The sequence below is a fragment of the Rhinatrema bivittatum genome, chromosome 1 (genome assembly GCF_901001135.1).
Source record: "Rhinatrema bivittatum chromosome 1, aRhiBiv1.1, whole genome shotgun sequence".
Lineage (NCBI taxonomy): Eukaryota > Metazoa > Chordata > Amphibia > Gymnophiona > Rhinatrematidae > Rhinatrema > Rhinatrema bivittatum.
Genome location: NC_042615.1, coordinates 606,596,622 through 606,618,833, shown reverse-complemented (window position 1 = coordinate 606,618,833; position 22,212 = coordinate 606,596,622).

Below are 22,212 nucleotides of genomic sequence, written 5' to 3'. Positions count from 1 at the left end.
GCTCATTGTTTTACATTGCTATCTGACAAAGAAGTTGTCTTTTTAAAATATATGTTTGATCTGCTGTGCACAAAGTACAGTTGGGGTATCTTAAGCTATCAATCAACACCATATGAAACTGCACTAGGCCTGTGATATATCAAATATAAATCTACATTATACAGGCCATCACATATTTGTCCCTGCTCACTAATTTATATCAAAGCAAATGAATCACTTTTTTGAGTGAAAAAATTACTTTATTAAATCACAACCTCATGTATAAATATTATGCCTATAAAACATCCAAATAAAGATATATATTGTTTTTCATTCACACATCTATCAACAACATATTCCAATTCCCCATTCACACCACACTACCCCATACGCATCACTCATGCATACTTTTACCCCATTCATACATACCCTTAAAAGCATATACTATCACTACCCCAAATTCCTTTGTAACCATCAGAGTAAAAGTGAATACTTCAGTCCATGAACCATATGTTTTTTACTTCCCGTATATGAATTAGTGATCACATGTTCAAATGTTCCAAAATTGATGCTTCAAATGTGAAAATTTGTTTTTTGCTAATCAAAGTTGATTATTTCACATATGGAGTTCACTTTAAATGACTTTATGGTCACAGATGCCACTTCCCAAACTAAATCTGTCTCCCAAGACACTTGAAAAGAAAGTCACTTTGAATCGCTGTCCATTGCAATTAATGGTCATCCACTTTACTTCTCCAATGTGGCCTGTCTTGCAGCATACCCAAAACAACCTATTTTACAGCACACCCGACGCCATGGCGTTTCGGCGGCCGTCCTGCCTCCTGCATCGGGGATAATGTCTACTCAGCTTTCGGGATATCACCGGCTTGCTGATATCTTCAAATGTATCTTCTGAATTAATAATGAATAAGTCTGGGAACAATACAGATCAATAAGAACTCAAGAAAACACATATTCTTATGAATACCATAAGAGACCCAATTCGAACCCTCCCCCCCCCCCAACCACTTCATAAAATTATTTTCATATATGTATATTAATCCCTTACCCCTTAAACTCATCTGCCCAAACACCCACATTCATACATCAAACCAACCAACCACAGCTTTTAAAAGTCAACCATACATACTTCCCATATGCACACAAACTATAAATTAAATTACATTGATTTCATAAAGAGAAGTAGATTTGGAAGATCTAGTTCATATCACTGTATCTTGCTCCTTAACCAGTGTATTAAAATAGTTAGTAAAATATTAGCAAGCATAATCAACAATATCCTAGCTGTGCTTATTTCAGAAGAACAAATGTGATTTGTTCAGGGTATGCATGCTTAGCAACCACTGAAACTTCAGATTAATTGAAAATCCCTAATAGCAGCAATTAATGTGGAAAAGATATTCAGCTGTGTTTCCTGGGGGTACTTAATTGGCCACTCTGAATAAATTTGGATCTGTAGGGCAGATACTGGACAAAATTAAACTCATATATAGCAACCCAATAGCAGCAATTATTGTTAATGGTGAAGTCTCTGATCAATTTGTACTAGGAGTACATGTCATGGGTACCTTTTCTCTCTGTTGCTCTCACTCCTGAGCATGGATGCAATGGTTTGGAAATTATTATGCAGCACAGAAATATTAGGTGCTCTGGTAGGCAGGAGAAAAGCAGAAACAGCCTTTTTCACTAACAATACCTTGTTATATATTTAGCCCCTGTAATAACATAGGCAATTCCACGGGAGTAACTTGATCACCCCACCTACAGTTAAAGAGGGGTTTATTAGGGATGTGAATTTGTTTGAAATGGAATTTCCCATTTTGTTTCAGGTTTTTTTTTTAACACACACTTTTTTCTAAATGTGGCTGCTGAAAAATAATAATAATAAAAAAAAATGTCCTGGGCCATCTGATCCCTCCAACTCCCCATTTACTCTCTAACCATTATTGTCTTTTTTTTTTCACAGGGCAGGAATGATCCTCAGATGATCCTGCCCTGCCAGTGGTATGCTTACAAATGGCACAGGCAGACCAACAGGGTAATTTATCAAATGTGTAAAGGCGCTAATGCTCATTAAATGGGATCTAACGTGCATTGCGAACAGGATAAATATTGCAACACAAACTAGCATGAAAAATTTGAGTATGCAAGTGGGAGAAGTTAATGCAAATTAGGGTCTTCTACAACATTCCACAATAGATTAATGCACAATAACACAGGATATAATGTCTGAAAAAACTACACTTTTTTTGCGGTAGAGGGGAAAAAGTTTTTATCATGCGACCATGCCCATTATTACAGATCACAACTATTATCATACACGATAAAATGAGGCCTTCTATCAGAAATACCTACCACAGCCTCTAGACCAATAAAAACATGTTTTCTTACCTGGCCTGTCTTCCTAAAACTATTGAGGTCGATCTTCAAAACATATGCGCGCGCGTTCTTTTGTTCGCGCCACTGGCGTGAACAAAAGTACACCAGATTTTATAAGATACGCGCGTAGCCACGCATATCTTATAAAATTCGGGGTCGGCGCGTGCAAGGCTGCGCAAAATCGGCAGCCTGCGCGCGCCGAGCCGTGCAGCCTGCCTCCATTCCCTCCGAGGCCGCTCCGAAATCGGAGCGGCCTCGGAGTAATTCTATGCAAGTATTTTATAACATGCACACATGATACATGCACATTTTATAACATATGTGTATCTCTACCCTGTGATATAATATTGAAATCGGAGTTTACATATGATTCTTAATCCAAATGATACATATAATAAAGGCATAATTTGTAATAATTTTGAAAATGTACAATTTTTATTACAAAAATGAATAATTTATATTAAATAATAATGTATATTAAAAAATATAAAATATTGCATGTGTATACATAAACAATCATACATGCTGTACTACCTGCAAGACAAATTTATCTAAAACCATACTCAATTTGAGAAAATCATCATACCTCACCATTCATACCAATCCTACCCAATCATACATACCAATATATAAAAAAATACCAAAATATGACTCAAATATAGATAATGCACTCCTATTACCTTAAAAAGCGGATTTCTGTATAGGCACTATATGGATATTGGATTTAAGTATCAAATGCCTTATAGCCAAAAAGGGTTAAATGTCCTCTATTAAATATCTGATAATTGAAAAAGAACAAATACACCCCCAATATACCCTGACAACAGGCCCTGCTGTTTTGCTTGTTAGGCTTCTTCAGGGGGATCAACTACTCTTTTGTCTTCTATTAAGTGTACATTTATCTCTTGTTGGTTTCTGTATCTCCCATGGCCAATTTGGTAGCCTGCTTATATGTCAGTCACTTTGGACAGCAATTTGTTTATAATACATAATACATGAAGGATATCATAATTTGGAAATTTATTTATTTTATTTATTATGATTTATTGATGATATTTTTTTTCGAGTGGGCAGGGACATACCAAGACCTTCTAGCTTTTTCAGAGTGGCTTAATCATCAGGACCAAAATTTTAAATTTGAATTCCCTTATTGTCAATAAATCATTTCTTTTTTAGACATTATGGTAAAATTGGGTATGAATGGGTTAAACACCTCCATATATAGGAAAGTTATTGATAGAAATTCAGTACTTCATTTTTCTAGTTTCCAACCTAGATAGTTGAAGGTATGATGATTTTCTCAAAATGAGAATGGTTTTAGATGAATTTGTTTTATAGGTAGAACAGCATGTATAATTGTTTATTTATACACTTGTGATATTTTGTATTTTGAAATACAAATTATTCATTTTTGTAATAAAAATTGTACTTTTTCAAAATTGTTATTAAAAATGATTCCTTTCTTTACTTATATGTATCTCTTTCTTGCAACATATATGTGTATGTAGGCTTATGTATAAATACATGTAATGACATTGAAATCACGTATATCAATGCATTGAATCCATGTACTTTTCCCTCCTAAATTATGCATTTGTATATTTTACACATGAAAGTAAATTAGGATTTACTTGCATAAGTCCTAATTTATTTGTGTAAGTTGATTAGTTTAAAAACATGTGAGTATACATGAAATTAACCAGTTACCAATTAGTCTACCAGTTTGCCTATACCTTTTCCAGGTCATCGAGACCTTCCTTGTTCTTCAGCCTGAACCCCCAATTCACCTAGACCTCCCACCCAGTCAGAACTACATAATAAACATTTTTAATGTTACTTATGCCAGATAATTAGCAGGTATAAAAATATGGGAAATTGACAATAGCAACTTACATTGCTGCCACCCAGAAATTCCCCTAGCCCACCCTTTTTTTGCACGTGTAAATGTGTGCAGAAAATTAAAAATACACGTGTTCTTTTGACAATTATAAAATACAGAATAGGGAGTAGATTCTACTTATGTGCATATATGCTAATTTTTAGGGATGGATTCTCTGGAGAAACAAAATAGGAAATGAGACAAAAATTCTTATTTCATTTTGGGTCATTTTCAAAATAAAATGATTTCAATTCTGACAAAACTTTGTCAGAATCTCATTTTGTTTTAAAAATCTAAAAAAAAAGTAATCCATCAGGCCTTACCTAGGGAATAGGCCGAGACTCAAAGCAGGGGCTGCGGCCTACTTCTCAGCATGACGCTGGTGTCTCAGCCTTGAACTAGGCCTAAGGCCAGGGCCTCCCCTAGGCATGGGCTTCAGTCCAACTCAGTGGTTGTGGCCTACTCTTGAGCATGATACTGAGGTCCAGGCCTAGGCCTGGGCCCAAAGCCAGAGCCTCAGCCGAGACATGAGCAAAGGCCTAAGCACAAAAATGTTGCAAGGGTGAGGAAATTTCCTAACCCTTATTTTCCTTCTCCATTGGGGCTCCAACATTGTGCCCAGGCCCAATGCCAGTGCCCAGCTGAGAGTCATAGTTCTGATGCCTGGGCCTCAGCCCAGGCCCAATGTCCGATGCCAGGGTCTGGTCTGCGCGCTAGGTCCCAACCTTGCCTCCTCACCCCAGTTAGACCCAGGCTTCGAGCCCAAAATGTAAGAATGTGCTAATTTTCCTTTGAGTACTGATTCAAAATTACCCGTTGACTTTGCAATTGGCAACATAATTTTGAAAATTTCCCTCACTTAAAATATATCACAGTAAATATTATGCAAAATTTATTAATTAACTCTAGTTCTGTGTGAAGCCCGGGAGGTGTTATGCAGAAAAGGTGCAGAAAAGGTACCAATGCCAGCTAAGTGTCTAAAAGGGAAGTTGTAAGCTATCAGCTACTGAGCTGGTGTGCTGAGACCTTCACCCTCACTAAAGTGTGGGTGTCACGGTGAAGAAGGTTATTATGACCTTGAAATTGGCAAACAACGGGCCTTAAAAACAGAATCCAATCTGGGACTGCACATGCGCTCTTCTGCATAGAATGGGTGGACCTCCATTTAATAATGCTATTAAAAAGAGGAAAGCATTCTGCCACCTGTTGCTGTATTAGTAGTCATTAATAGTCAGGTCCTTCAGAAAACTTTCAACGTTTTTTGCCTGGTAGAATTGTGTGCCATGGACTGGCAGCAGCTAGGTTTTGTGCGGCAAGATAGATATGGATGTTATGATTCTGCTTGCGGCCACCGACATTCTTCTTGCTGTGCAGCAGCAGGGAGCCGCCGCCGTTCTGCCCATGTGGCCTGGAGGCCGCTGACATCAGTGTCCTGCTCTGCGGTATGGTGCCGCCTCCAGCCTTCTTTCCGCGGCCTGGAAGCCACTGCTGTACTGGGATCTGGTCCTGCAGCCTAATGCCATTCTTCCTTCTCTTCATGGCTAGGCCACACCTCTTCTGCCTTCTTAAAGGGCCCGTGGTAGGAATAGTCCCCCGGCCCTTCCTGATGATGTTATCCTGGGTGTTCCTCTTTATCCTTATAAAGAGGATTTCTCATCAGTTCTTCATTGCTTTTTCAAGGAGCTAGTCCGCTCCTGGACTTCTCATCATTTCAGCTTCTCCTAGGGATTCTGTTCTTTGTGGGAATTCCTTGTCTTCATCCATGGTTCCATGTTCTGGTATCTCATCAGATCCTATGTCTCCATCTCATCAGTTCCTGATGTTGTTGCAATGATGTCCCTGATGTTCCAGATGTCCAGTTCTCCTAATGTTCCTGATGTTCCAGAAGTCCCATTCTCCAGATGTTCTCTTGTCCAGATGTTCGGTCTCTCGACACCTCCTTGCTTCTCTAGACTGAGTTTCCTGGGGATCCAAGGTCTAGATGTCCTGATGTTCCATGTCCAGAGGTGGTGCTTTGCCTTCTTCAGTCAGCAGTGCTAGCCTCTGGAAGACCTTTGTTTTTAAATGCCTAGTTCTGAGTCTCGCATCCTGTATCCTGAATCCTGTCCTGATCTTCGGAGTTCCTGGTGTCTGCTTCCATCCATGCCTAAAACTTTGCTGGAGTTCACATTGCCATCAGCGTGGTCCATGACCAGCCATGAGCGGCTGTGTAGGGCGTGCGGTGATGCAACACTCACTCAGTACTTTCTCCATAATCATGAACCTTGCCTGAATCCTCCAAGCAACCGAATTCGTGTCTGAATTCCAAGTACCCTTGTCTTGTCCGAGTTCCAAGCATCCTCATCTCATCTGAAGTTCCAAGTATTCTTGTCTTGTCTGTGTTCCAAGTTCCAGTACCATTGCCAGTCCTCGACCTCTGTCCGTCCTGTCGCATCTGCTGTTCCCAAGCAACAGTTCTGAAAGGGCTATCGAGTGGCTGGAGGGCTACCCCAGAGACCAAATTTGCGTTGTTGGGTCTCTGTGATGCGTTCAGGTTCAGCAGAGGTCAGGGCCCCTGGTCTTCAGCCTGTCCGCTCATGCTTGGACACATCTTGCCTGCCTCGGTGCTACCCCGGAGCCCCTCTGCGGTCGCGCCGTGGTCTAAGGACACACTACCTCTCCAGAATTGGGACCACTTCCCAGCATTCCCGTAACAATGGATAAATGATACAGGCTTTGTCTGACAAGTTGAAGAGGGCTGGGCTTCAAATGTCTGACTGAGAAATATCACCCTCTCCTTTAGTCTCAATTACAGCCACAGTCTCAATTTCTTGAAGCTGATATTTGGATATAATGACCTGGTATGAAATGTTGCCTATATGCAAAATTGTTGCATTGTTCAAATGGACCTATTCCTAATGTCCCATCCAAAAAGATTGTGGCCAATTTGCCTGACTATTTACCCCTATTTCCATAGTAACATAGTAACCTAGTGAAAGATGGCAGATAAAGACAAAAATGGTCCATCTAGTCTCCACAGCAAGGATTTTTTTTGGGTAGTAGTGACTGCTGCTCCATGCTGGCTACCCTCAAGCAGAAATGTAATCTCTAAGTATAATAGAAAAGTTACACCATTTCTTCATTTTCATTTTCTAGGCAACAGGGATCCCCTGTGTTTGTTCCACACCTTTTGAATTTCATTATCATTCTTGTCTTCATCACCTCATCTAGGAGTGCATACATTGCATCCACCACCCTTTCCATGAAGAAATATTTCTTGCCTCAGTCTTCCCCCTTGGAGTTTCATATTGTGAACCCTAGCTTTACAGCTTCCTTTCCATTGAAAAATATGTATTGTTTGTGTATCATTTTTTTTTGTTGTAATATTTTTATTGATAAAGTGTAGACACTGTTTACAAACATCCTAGTACATAGAAACAAGAGGCATTCAGAAACAACGTGTCAAACTAGAACAGAGAGAAACATAGCAACAGAATTATAACTTTAATAATTCACAATGTAAAAAGAACCATCAAACAATGCAGGACACCAAGATCAAATGTCAACAATAAGAAGGAGAACAAAAAAAAAAAAAAAAAAAGTAACCAGGGAGGAGAGAAGAAGAAGAAAAAAGAAAGGAGGGCGACATCCATATATTCGACCAGTGACATCGTGTGATAGTTGGCAGGTAACAAGATAATACAAGAATGGATTAAGAGTTGTAATTGTCAAGGGGTTTCCACATGCGATCCCAGGTGGCCAATCTGTTATATTTTATAGCCATAGCCCTTTCATATTTGCTATATAGGCAGACAGTATTCCACCATAATGCTTCCGACAGGAAGTCACTGCATTTCCAATTAGAGGTAATGGTGTGCAATCCTACAAGGAGGAGGAAATCAAGGAGCTTCCTGTGGGGAAGCGGGAGAGTGACCGCCGGGTGGGCCCCTTTAAGGATTACCAAATCATAGGTTAGGGACAATGATATAGAAAGGATGGATGATATCCTAGTCCAAACTTGCGTCCAAAAAGTGGAAACAAATGGACAGGTGAAAAGCATGTGCTCCAATGACGCCTTTACACCATGACATGACCAACAACAGTGGGAGGATAGGAGTGCCGCTCTGTGAAGTTTCCAAGGGGTCCAGAGGGCTCTGTGCAAAATAAAGAAGGAAGTCTGAGATAAGCTGGTGGATAAGGAGATACGTACTGAGTGAGACCAGACATGATTCCATGCCGCAGTGGAGGGGTGAACACCGAGCTCATCAGACCACACGCGCTGGAGAGCAAGGGCCGGGTTGGGGAAAGAAAGAGTGCACATCAATTTGTAGAGTTTAGAGGCAAGATGACGATGAGTGCCAATTTTTGCAAAGAAGGAAAGCAAGTAGGGTGGTTGGTCTAAGTGTAGCATGGAAAGGTTCAAGTCCTTAAGGGCATCTCGAAGTTGCAACCAAGCATAAAATTGGCTAGAGGGAAGGTGAAAGGAAGACTGCAAAGAAGAAAAGGGGAGCAGACGACCATTGGAAATAATGGAGGAAAGGAACCAAATACCTTTCTCATACCAGATGGGCCAATTTATAGGGCGTCCTGCTACACGAATCTTGAATGTATTCCAAATGGGCAGGGAGTTAGAGTTTAACCAGGTAGGTTTGTCCTTAAGGCATAATTGGTCAAATTCATGTAAGGCTTGATGTAGAGACCGTAAGATCTTATTGTGTGTGTGATACGAAGAGAAATGCATTCCAGGGAATGCCAGGGTAGGAGTTGGATATATAAGGTAACGCTCAATAGCAAGCCAACGAGGTGAGTCAGGGTCTGGATCCCCGGAGTTGAATAGATGGGAGCTTTGATGCAAGATGAAAGCCATATGATACCTGCGAAAATCAGGAAAGTTTACCCCACCATTGGCCTTTGAGGCTTTTAGTTTACGTAGCACTATTCTGGGAGTTTTGTCGTTCCAAAGAAATTTGAGCAAAGCCCGATCAAGGTGTTTATAAAAGTCAGGGGAAAAAAAAATAGGGAGCATAGCTAGCTTAAAGGTGATTTTTGGAGCAAGGGTCATTTTAATAGTATCTAATCTACCCCACCAGGATAGGTGTAAAGGAGACCAACGGAGAGTGGTCTCCTTAATGTGTTGCAAGGTGGACTGTTCACACAGAAGTAAAGTTTGCTGGGGATCCGGATAGAAACGGATGCCCAAGTACTGCAAGCCGGATTTCGCTTTTTGTATGGGAAAAGAAGAAAAATCCAGGGTGCGAGAGAGGTCATTTAATGGTAAAAATTTGGTTTTACTCCAGTTCACTTTATAGCCAGATAAAGCAGAGTAGGAATCGATGAGGGAGAATAGTTGAGTTAAGGATGGTACTGGGCGAGTCAAAAAGAGCAAGACATCGTCTGCATATGCAGAGAGCTTATATTCCCCCGCACCAATATTAACACCTGAAATCAGAGAAGACTGTCGAATAGCAAGAAGCAATGGTTCCAAAGCCAGGTCAAATAAAAGGGGAGATATGGGACATCCTTGACGGGTTCCTCTGTGCAATAAGAATGGCGGGGAAACCTGATTATTAACAAAAAGGGAGGCAATGGGAGAGCTATAAATTAAATGAATCCATTTAGAGAAAACGTCGCCAAAACCAAACCTCGACATGGTTTCAAAAAGAAAAGGCCATTCGATACGATCAAACGCCTTTTCCGCGTCGAGCGAGACCGCAATGGCCGGTTCATGGGTGTTAAATAAAGATTCTTGGATGTGTAGAAACATCCGGGTATTGTTAGTAATGAGTCTGTTCTTAAGAAACCCCGACTGGTCAACATGAATGAGGGAGCCAAGTACTTTAGAAAGGCGAATAGCAAGTATTTTCGTAAAAATTTTATAGTCCACATTAAGGAGTGAAATGGGCCGATAATTTGCGGGAAAAGAAGGATCTCGACCTGGCTTTGGAATTACCACCACCCTAGCGTCCGTGAAGTTAGAGGAGACAGCATTCGCAGAGGAAAGGGAGGAGTAAAAATTAAGAAGATGAGGGGAGAGAGTCTTTTTGAAAGCATGATAAAAGTCTGTACTAAAGCCATCTGGGCCGGGCGCCTTATGCAGAGGTAGAGACATGATGGCAGTGGATATTTCTTCGAGGGTGATCGGCAAGTCCAGTTGTTGACGCTGCGTATCCGTAAGGTGGGGATGATCCAAAGTGGCAAAAAAGGAGTCGAAGGCTGCCTGGGAAGGAGTCATTTCAGATTGATAAAGCTGAGCATAAAAGTCTCGGAAAGATTGTAATATCTCCTTGTCAGTCGTGACCGTATTTCCAGCTGCAGTGGTAATCTTAGTGACGCGTGACCTCTCAGATTTTTTCTTAAGATAGGAAGCTAACATACGTCCGCATTTGTTGTTCTCCGCATAATACTGCGTCTTGGAGTGGAAAAGGTGAAGGTGTACCTGCGCACTGAGTTGCTTGTTATAGTCATACCGCGCTTTCAGTAACTGAGTTAAAGTCTGTGCTGAGGGGGATTGAAGATGTAGACGCTCCAAGTGTTCGGTGGTAGATTGTAATTGTTGGAGCACTTGTCGTTGAGTGCGTTTCTTGTAAGCAGAATAACTGATCACATCTCCCCGGATAGTGGCCTTGTAGGCTTCCCACAATATAGCAGAGGAAGGTGCAGTAGCAGAGTTGGTAATAAAGTATTGGGAGGTCTTATCAAGGAGGAAGGTATGAAATTCAGAGTCCGAAAGAAGAGATGCATTGAATCTCCATTGTCTATCCAGACGGATTGGAGAGGCGAGTCGAAGCTGAAAAACAACCGCAGCGTGATCCGAAACCAGGATGGAGCATATAGTAGTATTAAGGAGTTGTGGCATAAGAGAACTGGAGGTGAGAAAGTAGTCCAGTCTAGAGTACGAGGAATGTGGAGCAGAGTAGAATGTGAAGTCTTTATCCGTGGGATGCATGAGACGCCATGGATCAGCGAGGCCAAGTCGAGAAATGAGAGAAAGAAGAGCTGTGGTGGCTTTAGACGTCGTGTATCTGACCTCAGTTTTTTTGTCCAGGAGAGGATCCAGCGGCTGGTTGAAATCCCCGCCAATGATAAGTGGGTGAGAATCCAGAGATAGCAGTCTAGCAAAAACAGCATGAAAGAAATTAGGGTCATCCGCATTAGGAGCATAAAGATTAAGAATGTTATAAGTGCTATTCTGCAATGTAAGTTGTAAAATATTCCAGCGTCCCTCGAGATCCATTTCCTGGTGCAGAATTGAAACACTCAATCGTTTGTGGAGTAGAATCGCTGTGCCCCGTTTCTTCTTGTGAGCCGGACTAAAAAAAACCTGGCCAACCCACTGTTGTTTGAGTTTGAGAGATTCAGCAGTCGTGAGATGAGTTTCCTGGAGTAAGGCAATGTCCGTGTTAAGCGTTTGTAGATAGGTCAATATTTTCCTGCGCTTGATCGGGTGGGTAAACCCATTGACATTGAGCAATACCATTGTGATGGAGTCTATGGTGGTCGCCATCGTCCCCAGAGTGAGGTGTAAAGCAAAATGAAACTGCCTGGATTGCGGCTCGGGGACCGATGATGTGTAGAAGTACAAGGATGCGCAAAAGTTGAAAAAGAAAAGTCAAAAACGACAGAAAAAAAAGAGAAAAAATTCTGTGTCCAAACACTAGTAGTCAACATGCAGAAAAAAGGTGCAAAAAAAGAGCACAAGACAGACACTAACATTCGTGCCTATCGCTCAAAGCCAAAAAAATGGGGCCTCAAGGTGAGCCAAGGGCCGCCTAGAGCTTCACGGGAAGATAAGGGAGATACGTCCACGGGAATTAGCAAAGGAAAAATACCAAAACCAGAGGTTCAGTTCAAAATATAATCAAGTTACCATGTCCTGTAAACCCTCAACGGACTGTAGATAAACACCCAAGTCATCCGGAGTATGAAAAAGCTGCATAGCATTGCGATGAGTTACCCGCATCATGGCAGGATAGAGAAGGCCAAATTTAGCTCCAATAGCATGGAGACAGGGTTGCATCATCAAAAAAGCTTTGCGTTTGGCCGCGGTTGTTTTCGCCAGATCCGGCACAAATAAAATCTGAGAGCCCTGGAGCTGGAGAGGAGATTTAGATTTGGCCGCAGAGAAAATCTGTAGGACTTGCGGATAGCGCAATAGTTTAAATATAATGGGTCGAGGAAGGGTTGAGGACCGCAAGGGTCGCGACGGGACGCGATGTGCCCTTTCAATTTCCAATGGAGGGTTGAAAGTAAGGTGGAGGACCTCAGGGATTAAGTGGGAAAGAAAGGAAAAAATATCCGTGCCTTCCATACCTTCAGGAATCCCCAGTATTCGGATATTATTTCTCCTATTTCGATTGGATAGGTCCTCAATGTCCCGGCGTAGCGAGTCTAGCTCCTTCTCCATTTTAGGGAGTGACGCAGTAGTGACTAGCAAGGAGGAAACTTGAGTTTCAGTGTCGTCCAGGCGGTGTGTAAGTTGATCAAACCGGCCAGTGAGAGTTTGTAAGTCCGCACGAATCGCAAGGGTGTTGTCAGTATTAGTTTGTAGCATAGCTTTTAATGCTTTAAGTTCTTGCAAAACCAGGTCCGCCGAGGCCATTTGCTTAGGAGGAACGGCCTTGTCTGGGGAGAGTGGGTCTGATTTAGCCCGTTTCGTGCCAGCACCGGCCGCGAATGCCGCTTCAATTTTGCCCGGCTTCGCTGTAGACATCCTTAAGAATAGTGTCGCGGGGTCCACGGTTCAAAAAAAAAAATCCAAAAATGCAAATTCCCTTCAGTAATGAGCGAGTTCTCCCGGAGCTCAAACGTTAGGCGGCCATCTTGGATTCCGCGCGAGAGCGCCCCTTGTTTGTGTATCATTAATTATTTTCGTGTATTTGTCAATGGTCTGTATCATATCTCCCCTGTCTCTTCCAGGGTATACATATTAAGATCCTTCAGTTTCATCTCATGGCTTTCCATACAGAACCCACACTATTTTGGTTGCCTTTCTCTGGACTGCATCCATTCTGTCCTTATCTTTTTTTAGATGAGGCCTCCAGAATTGAACACAGTATTCCAGGGGAGGCCTTATCAAGGATCTGTATAACTGCATTATCACCTTTTGTTTCCTGCTGGTTATACCTCTTTCGATATAGCCCAGTCACCATTCTGTCACATTGCTTCACCACTTTCAGATCATCAGACACTGTCACTCCGATGACTTTCTCCCAGTTGGTGCACATCAGTCTTTTGCCGCAAACACAACTGCTTTGGATTCCGTACCCCAAATGCATGACTCTGCACTTCATGGCATTGAATCCCAGCTGCCAAACCTTTGACCTCAAACATTTCTAGGTCACTTTTCATTCTCTCTACTCTTTCGGGTGTGTTCACTGACATACCTGAAGGAGTAAAGGGAATGAAGAATTAATGAATATTAAGTTAATGGGGAGAGGGAGGAAAGCTGGATGTGTTAGGAGTACTTATCTACTGTCAATCAAATACAAGATAAGAAGAAATATAATTATAACCAGAGTTTTTGTTCTTTTTTCTCAATATCACTCTGTTCCTCATCAATGCATTTCTGTCTGCCTTAGGCAAATAATTATGTACACAGTGAGATCCAAATACAGTGGCATCATCATTGTCTCTTTTTAAAGGAGGAAAAAAGGCAATAGATTCAATGCTTCTACATATTCCCAGATTCACAGGGAAGGCAATTTTAAAAAGTAGTTTTGCTATTAAGAGTGTTTTACCTGCAGAAAAGGACTATTAAACTTCTCACTGGATAAGCTTATCTCACAAAGATATATCCTGTTCGCATGTAAGTCTACCCAGACTACATGGAGGTTGGTCCTGGAGGCAGAGTTAGCGAGGTAGGGGGAATTTGGACATATGCACATATGTTTTAAAATTCAAACATATGTACATACATTATATTTACAAATGTCTGTGTGTTAAATAGCAGCTGCAAGTGTGTGTGTGACTAGATTTCGTGGGACAGTTTTCAAAGTGGACTTATGAATGTAAATCCATTTTGAACATTGGTGTAATTCATTCCCATATTTGTTGATTAACTTATGTGTAATTAACTTATGTGCAATGTTACAAAATTACCCCCAAAATAATTATCAGAATAACAAGAAAAATAATTCTTAAGTCTGAGTTTGTAATTTTGTGAATTTTTGATATACTGAATTTGGATGATAAATTGAAAACAAACCACATTGCACAGCCTTCTTTGAATAGCTCAATTATTGATTTTGCAACAAGAAGAATTACTACTTATATTATTTAATTATCAGCCTCAGGCAGCAGTAGATGCCACTCTCCAGACTTTATAGAACTCTTTCTTTGCATGGCCTAATTACAGTTCTTGTTTGAATGAATTCATTAAAAAAAAAACAAAAAAAAAAAACCCCTCTGCTAACAGCTCCACATAAAATGGAATTGGTAGTATTGTAATCATGGTATGAATCAGTATGCTGCTGGCGTTTCTCCTGGAACCACTGCTGAAAATGAATTTCAAAGGCTAGAGCTTTTCTTCAGTGGTATGACCCGTCAGCAGCTTATAAGCAAATTTGTTCAAGAAAGCAACCTATTAGGAAAATAAAGCAGAAGAGAAAGATTTGGCACACATATATTGTAAGTACAGACTGCAACAGGATAGATAATGAAGTTCTAAGAGATAAAGCAAACACTGAAATGAAGTAATAATTTATAGGTTTTAATATATTTGAACATAGCTATACAATTTTGTATGTCTAGGGAAAACTGCAGCATATGGACCACCTTATGTAGAACTAAGTCACTTGTTATGAAAGTACATTTTATTTTATGACGACATTCATGACACATTAAGACATCTGTTTGCTAAGCTGAATTAAATTTGTCTGTTAACAAATGCTAATGACCTGTTTTATTGTGGCCATTGGAGATTTAATGTCCAGTTCACTATAGGGCTGAAAGACTTCAGTAAATATGGTGTTAGCAGCTGGATTTACCAAGGCCAGTAATGCATCCGGTAAAACCAATCCTAGTGGGGATGATGATCCACCCATCTACACCGCCTATAAGTTCAAAGGACAGTGGTTATGTAAGGCTCTTCCCAGCAACTTAACTAGGCTGCCCTTTTACTTCTGCCTAAAGTACAGCATGATGGTTTATTTGTCACCCTGCTTCCTCCCCCCCCCCCCCTCCATCTTCAATATATTTTTAAATGTAGTTCTCAAAGTTAGATTGGAGAGGGTTTTTATTAAGCTTGACCATCTTTCTGCTAGCTTTGGGTGAACTGCAAAGTTTTAAAGCACACCCTGTCCAGGCAAGTGCCTGATGAAATCAAGACCTTTATAAGCTCTGGAATGAGAGATGGTGGCCTGAAGATCCTGGGGTATGCTAGCTGTGCTGTAGATCAAGACTAACCTGTAATCACTTCTGTATGTGACAAAGATAAGCAGAGCCCTGAATCAGCATAATGGAGAGTACCTTTGGGTACTTGCCAGATACTTGTAGCCTGGATTGGCCACTGTTGGAAACAGGATGCTGGGCTTGATGGACCCTTGGTCTGACCGAGTATGGCAATTTCTTATGTTCTTATGTTCTAGAGTACTATGTGTGTACTACAGCTGCATCTTTTATTAAATCTGGGAATGCAGGGCTGAATACTAAGAGGAGCATGAGAAGAGAGAGAGCGCCTGTACCAGCAGCTTTCATGTGGCTCAACTGAGGCCTAAAAGTGTCACGCAGCTTGGAGTGCACCAGCCATTAATTAAACCAGGGCTGTTTAAAAATGTGATGGGGCCTGGGATTTCAGTATGTGACCTCATCCTCTGAAGAATTTCTCCAGTGATGTTTTGCAGCAAGATATCTAGTAGTGCTACTATAATTGCAGGGCTTTGCATGATGTGCTTCATTTGGTCAGATTGCAAGATAGTTGAAGGCAGCATCCCATTCTCTCTGTGATCTTTGAGGAGTACGGAACAATTAGTGAAAAAATGAAAAAGGTTCACTTTTATAAACATATGTGAGTATGCTCTAGGTACGATGTCCATACCTCTCAGTTGGTTTTCCAACGTCAAAACACACCCTGAGCTCCGGCTTCTGGTTCCTCACTGCAGGATACTGATCTCAAAATTTTGCACAAACAACTGTCTGGTCAGAGCTATCACAGCCTGCTCTGTATTGCCCTCCGAGTTCTCCACAACAGAATTTCAACTCACTAGCAGCCCCTACTTTTTTCCTTTTCCCTTTCTTCATGGTATCCTCAGTCCAAGTTACAGGGAAGGACTAAAAAATATTTCTGTCTGTTCATAATTTCACATGGCTTTTAGGATCTTCTCAGAGCTACGCTAATTATATCCTCACTATGAACCCCAGGCCTGCATGCTCAGCCTTAGTTCATGGCATTCCTGGTAATTCAGGCCTCCCAGCCAGCCCCACCCCCACCCCCTCCAATGTCTCTGGATAGGTCCCCTCAGACTATCACAATGTTAGAGTCCATGCTGGTCCATGCTTTGCACAATAATCTCAGTACCTCAAAGGCATTTATCAATCTTTAAAGAATTAAAACATAGAAATAATCGCAGTGTGCCTTCAAAGTGCTTGCCTTACGTGGGCAACGTGGCCTATTCTCCCACGTGGCAGTATCAGTTCTCAATCATATCAGTTACTTTAATTATAGAGTTTCCCTCTTTTTTTTTTCTTTCTCTGTAACTGTGCAGTGTCCCACCCTGACCAGTCAGGGACAAAGACTATCACTCTTCTATCAATTTTTCGTGGCCTATCCCCTTGTAGCTCAGCCTTGGGGAGAACCTCTGTTCCAGCTTGCTTCAGGGTCTTTCTCCTGCTTCTTCTTGATGGCTATTCTATGGGAGAAAACTACACTTCCTTCCGGTCTTTTATAGTTCTACCTGTGCTTACGTGGGAGGCACTTTGGCTTGTCCATCTCCCTAATGTTCCACACCCCACCCCAAGAGCTCCCTTCCAACTCCCAATCACTATGCCTGCTGGGAGTTGTAGCTTCTCTTCCCTCCATTTTGCTTTGTTCTGAGAGTTTTCCCCCTTTGTTGCGGTCACCTGGTATTTCTTTTGGTGTTCTCAGGGTCTATCCTATGATGTTTCTATCACCCTAGGTGCGTAAGAATATATTACATGAATGTGTAAAAACTCCAATTTAGATGCACAGGCAAGTATTTTATAAAGTACATGAATATAACATTTTGGAAATACTTGTGCATATACTTGAAATACCCAGTTCACAGATAGCTCTGCCAGTTCACCCATTCCTTCTCCAGTTCATCTAGAACCTCTAGCACTTCACTCTGAACACTCATCAGTTCACCTACTCAAAAACTGCAGACAAACAGATATCTGATTTCACTTGCACCAATTAGCAGGTGTAAAAGTGTACAATAAGTTCAGAAATGTATACCTGTACATGTCATTCAAAATAGCAACCACCACATATACTTCTGACTTCTGCCCCAGAATGACCTTAGCTTGCCCCTTTATATCTGCCAGTAAAATCTACACACAAAATGCAAAATATGTGCATACTCTTAACATTCATAAAATGGCACATACAAGAGTACACACTACTTATGTGCGTATATGCTATTTTACTTTACGTGCAAAATCCCTTTGAAGATTTACTCACCAGAGCCCAAGTTAGGATTAGTGGGGTTAGCTTTCATGTTTTTCATTGGGTCATGGTACAAGGCAAGAATGTTCGTTTTCACTCCTATTATTTGAAGCCGCTGCTAAACCTAATTAGGACCACTCTGATATAATTGGCATTAATAATGGTGAGGCTATTGAGAACAAAATTGCCTTGTGGATGATGTACTGTTTTCCATTTTCAACCCACTAAGATCATTAGCAGTTTTATCGGAGGTTATAGAGACTTTCAGCAGACTATCCATCTATAAAGTCAACATGAGAAAGACTGAACTTCTGGATCTTTTTGTTCCATCATGCTTAGGTGGGGTGATTAGAACAATGTTCCCCTTCAAGTGGGCAACAGGGCATTTTAAATATTTGGGAGTGCAGATCCCCAAGAATAGTGATAAACTCTGTGAACTGAATTCCCCCCTCTCCTAAGAAACTTTATAAAGTTCTTAATATTTGGTTGACTCTCCAATGTCCTGGTTTGGGAGAATAGAAATTGTAAAATGGAACATTCCTCCCAGGGATACATTATTGCTGGACATGATATTTATGTGATCCTTTTGTGAAGAGCTTAATAGAGCAGTTGGTAAATTTGTATGAGTGGGCAAGAAAGCTTCTGACAACAACAAAAAGATATGGAGGGTTTGGAATTAATTTCTTAAACTACCAAAAAGCTATATGTGATGGAAGGAACTAGAGAAGAAACATTTGGTTTCTATGGGAAAAGGAATCCTTTTACCTTTAGGAGTCTTGCTAGGCTTATCTCACAAGGCATAGGAGAAGTTGTATGGGGACCATCTATTCCTCAGAGGAGTGTTAAAAACATAGGGGCAGATTTTCAAAGGGTCACGCGCATAACCCCCGAAAAGCTGCCCCTTTCACCCCCTGCACGTGCCGAGTCTATCTTGCATAGGCTCGGCGGCACCCGCAAGTCCCGGGGCTTTCCTGGGGGGGGGCGAGTTGTGGCTGGCGCGTTATCGGGGGCCTTCCAGGGGCGGTGCCATGGCCGTGGTTCCAGCCCAGGGGCATTCCGGGGGCATGGCTGTGGCCTCCGGAGCAGCCCCCGGACCAGAACATGGCATGCTGGCAGCCGGCCCGGCGCATGCACGTTATGCCTGTCTCGGGCCAGGCGTAACTTTTGAAATAAAGGTAGGGGCGGGTTAGTTAGGAGAAGGAAAGGGAAGGTGAGGGCACCAGAAAGAAAGTTCCCTCCGAGGCCACTCTGATTTCGGAGCGGCCTCGGAGGGAATGGAGGCAGGCTGCGCGGCTCGGCGTACGCAGGCTGCCGATTTTGCGCAGCCTTGCGCACGCCGACCCCAGATTTTAAAAGATACGCGCGACTACGCGTGTATCTTTTAAAATCCAGTGTTCTTTTGTTTGCGCCGGTTGCTCGAACAAAAGTACGCGCGCGTGTACTTTTTTAAAATCTGCCCCATAGGGTTCCTTAATGGCTAAGGGGAAGGTTTCTTGTCACTTGTCTCTTTTATCCACTGTGTGGGACAACCCACACTTACCGGCCCCCCTAAATAAGGACTAATTTTAAATGGCTGCTGCAGAATGATATTAATCATATAGAGCAATTATTTAGTAAGGGCAAATTCTTCTTACAAGATCAAACAGACAAACTTGGAGTTGAGAGTGTACCCATATTAAATTATTTATAGCTGAAAGGAATGTTAAACAGTGGTCCTGAAAAAGTCATTAGAATAAAAAGCTTATTGCATTTGAGAAAACAGTGTGCTGTCCTTTGGTCAATAGATGACTTAAAATAAATGTGTCATCTTATTATGGAGGAAAAAGCAAATCCAATTGCAAGGTTACATATAAGCATAAAACCTAAAGCTTTCAGTTTTCCAAACCAAAATATACCAATATTATAAACCAGTGTAAACAATGGCATTTTTTTTAAAATTTAATCTTTATTGCATTTTTTGCATTAATTACAAGCAATATCAATGTATCAATTTCCCGACCAGGTAACAAAGAAATTTCCATACATTTTGAAAAGCAATATAACCCATTTAGACAAATTAAAACATAATTCACCTGATCAAATGTACCTTGAACCAATGAAAATAACAAGAAATAATTGGAGATCAAGGGTGATTATAGCAGATAATGTATAGGAAATCTTCAATAGTACTTCAAAACAAATAGGCTGAATAACTGTGAATAACACCCCCATTACATCTTTTATCCAACTACCCGTGGATTCTCACTGGGATTACAATGAGGAATCTAAATAAGTACGTAATTGTACCGGATCTGCAAACATATACTTTGCATCTCCACAATACAATAAACAGCGACAAGGAAATCGTAACATAAATCTTGCTCCTCTTTCTACTACCTCCTTCCTCATTTCTATAAACTTTTTCCGCTTTATTTGTGTCACCCTAGCAATATCTGGAAAAATACGTATGGGCTGTCCATAGAACTTCAATTTTTGAAATCTGAAGTACTGTTTTAAGACATTATCCCTTTCCAATCTTGATGAAAACTGAACCACTAAAGTAGCTCTTAATGAAATATCCATTTCAAATGACTTTTCCAAAAGTCAGTTATATTCAGAGTTTCTTCCCCTTGTTTTCCTTGTTGTTCAGAATTTTCACTCATACCAGCTCGTTGTATTTGATAATAAACAGTTGTTATTACTGGTATTTTATCCAGTGGAAACTTTAATATGTTCACAAAATAACTCTTCAATAAATCCATAGGAGATTGTAATTTCGTTTTGGGAAAATTCAAAAAACGGAGATTTGCTCTCTTAGACAAGTTCTCTTGAAACTCCAACTTATTCTCAAATAATTTTTCTGATTTTATAAGGTTTACTTGTACTTCTTCCATTATTTTTATTTTACTTTCCAAAGTTGATGTTCTTTTATCGACCGATGTTAATTTTTCTTCCACAATATTGGTTTTATTCATGGCTTCTTTCACTGTTAGGGTTAAGGTGTTTATAGACTTTTGCATTACAATTATTTCATCCAAAGATGGAGCAAGAACTGGGGTAGTATTGAGAAGAGATATATTGCTCATTGCAACTCCTACCTCTACGGTGCCTTCCCCACTCTTCTGGTCTTCCGGGCGTTGTTGAGCCACTTTCTCATAGTCCCTGGAACCCTCTTCTGTCGGGTTCACCGAGGAGGAAACACCCTCTCCTCTCGGGACACCATTATTAAAGGCAACATTTTTCTCTGACAAATCCAAAGTATTAGGTGTTTTAATTGGTGGGTCCGGCGTTGTTGGATATCCCGGACTCAAAGATGTTTCGAATGTCAGGGAGCACGGTTGCTGCTCCAAACCTGCCCCAGCGACAACAGCTTCCGGGTCTAAGGTCAGCGTTTTTGCGAAGGCAGCTTCGATCTTTGTTTGTCTCAAGCACTCAGGAGTAGAGGTAATTTCTCGCACCTGGGCTTTTCTCTTGGTATGTGGCATAATTAGAATAGGTTCAAAAGGAAATTGTAAGATAACCCAGAGAAAATTTCAGACACCAAGAGCTGCGATCCGCACGACCTCACAGGTCAGCGGCCATCTTGATCTCCAACAATGGCATTTATTTAGTTCATACTATAGACAGTCTTAAATTGCACATGCAAGGCTGCATAGAAAGGGGGAAAAGCAGAAGGAAAAAGCTGGCAATAATGCCCATCTACAAATAGTAAATTATTTATTTATTTGAAGATTTATATTCTGCTATATCCTACTATTGCTATCCTGTACGAACTACATTAATTTATATATTTAGTTAGTTTTCCATCAATAAACAGGCTGAATTAGCCATTGAATGTGGGTGACTTCACCTAGTGGCAGCAGACTCCTCTCTCCTAGCTGTAGAGCATATGCATGAGTTCTTGCATGGCTGTTGCCTCATGAGCCTCCTCAGTCATTTTTGGTTCGAGCACAAGCATAATTTTTCTCTATATTTTTTAAACTTTGATATTTTTCTGGATATTTTGTTCAGTTTTTGCCTTTTTCAGTTGTCTCGCTGCCTCTGTAGCACCCACAACAGTACTTCTTAGTGTTAAAAAAAAAAATTAACAAACTTGCCTCCTCAACATGTTTGGAAAGAAGAAATCTACTGTTAGCGACTTCAAGAGTTGCATATGCGGTAAGACAACGTCCCTCATCAATAGACATGAGCTGTGCTATTGATGTCTTTGAGTTAAGTCTTGGAATATGTCTATCTCAAACCCTGAATTGATGACATTGAATTTAGGGGAGAAGATTGTTGATGGTGAGGGCCTAACCTCCTTTGAGTCTGTCACTTTATTTGAATTAAAATCAGTGTTGAGCAAAATTAAGACCACTAATTTTTTATTGGATCC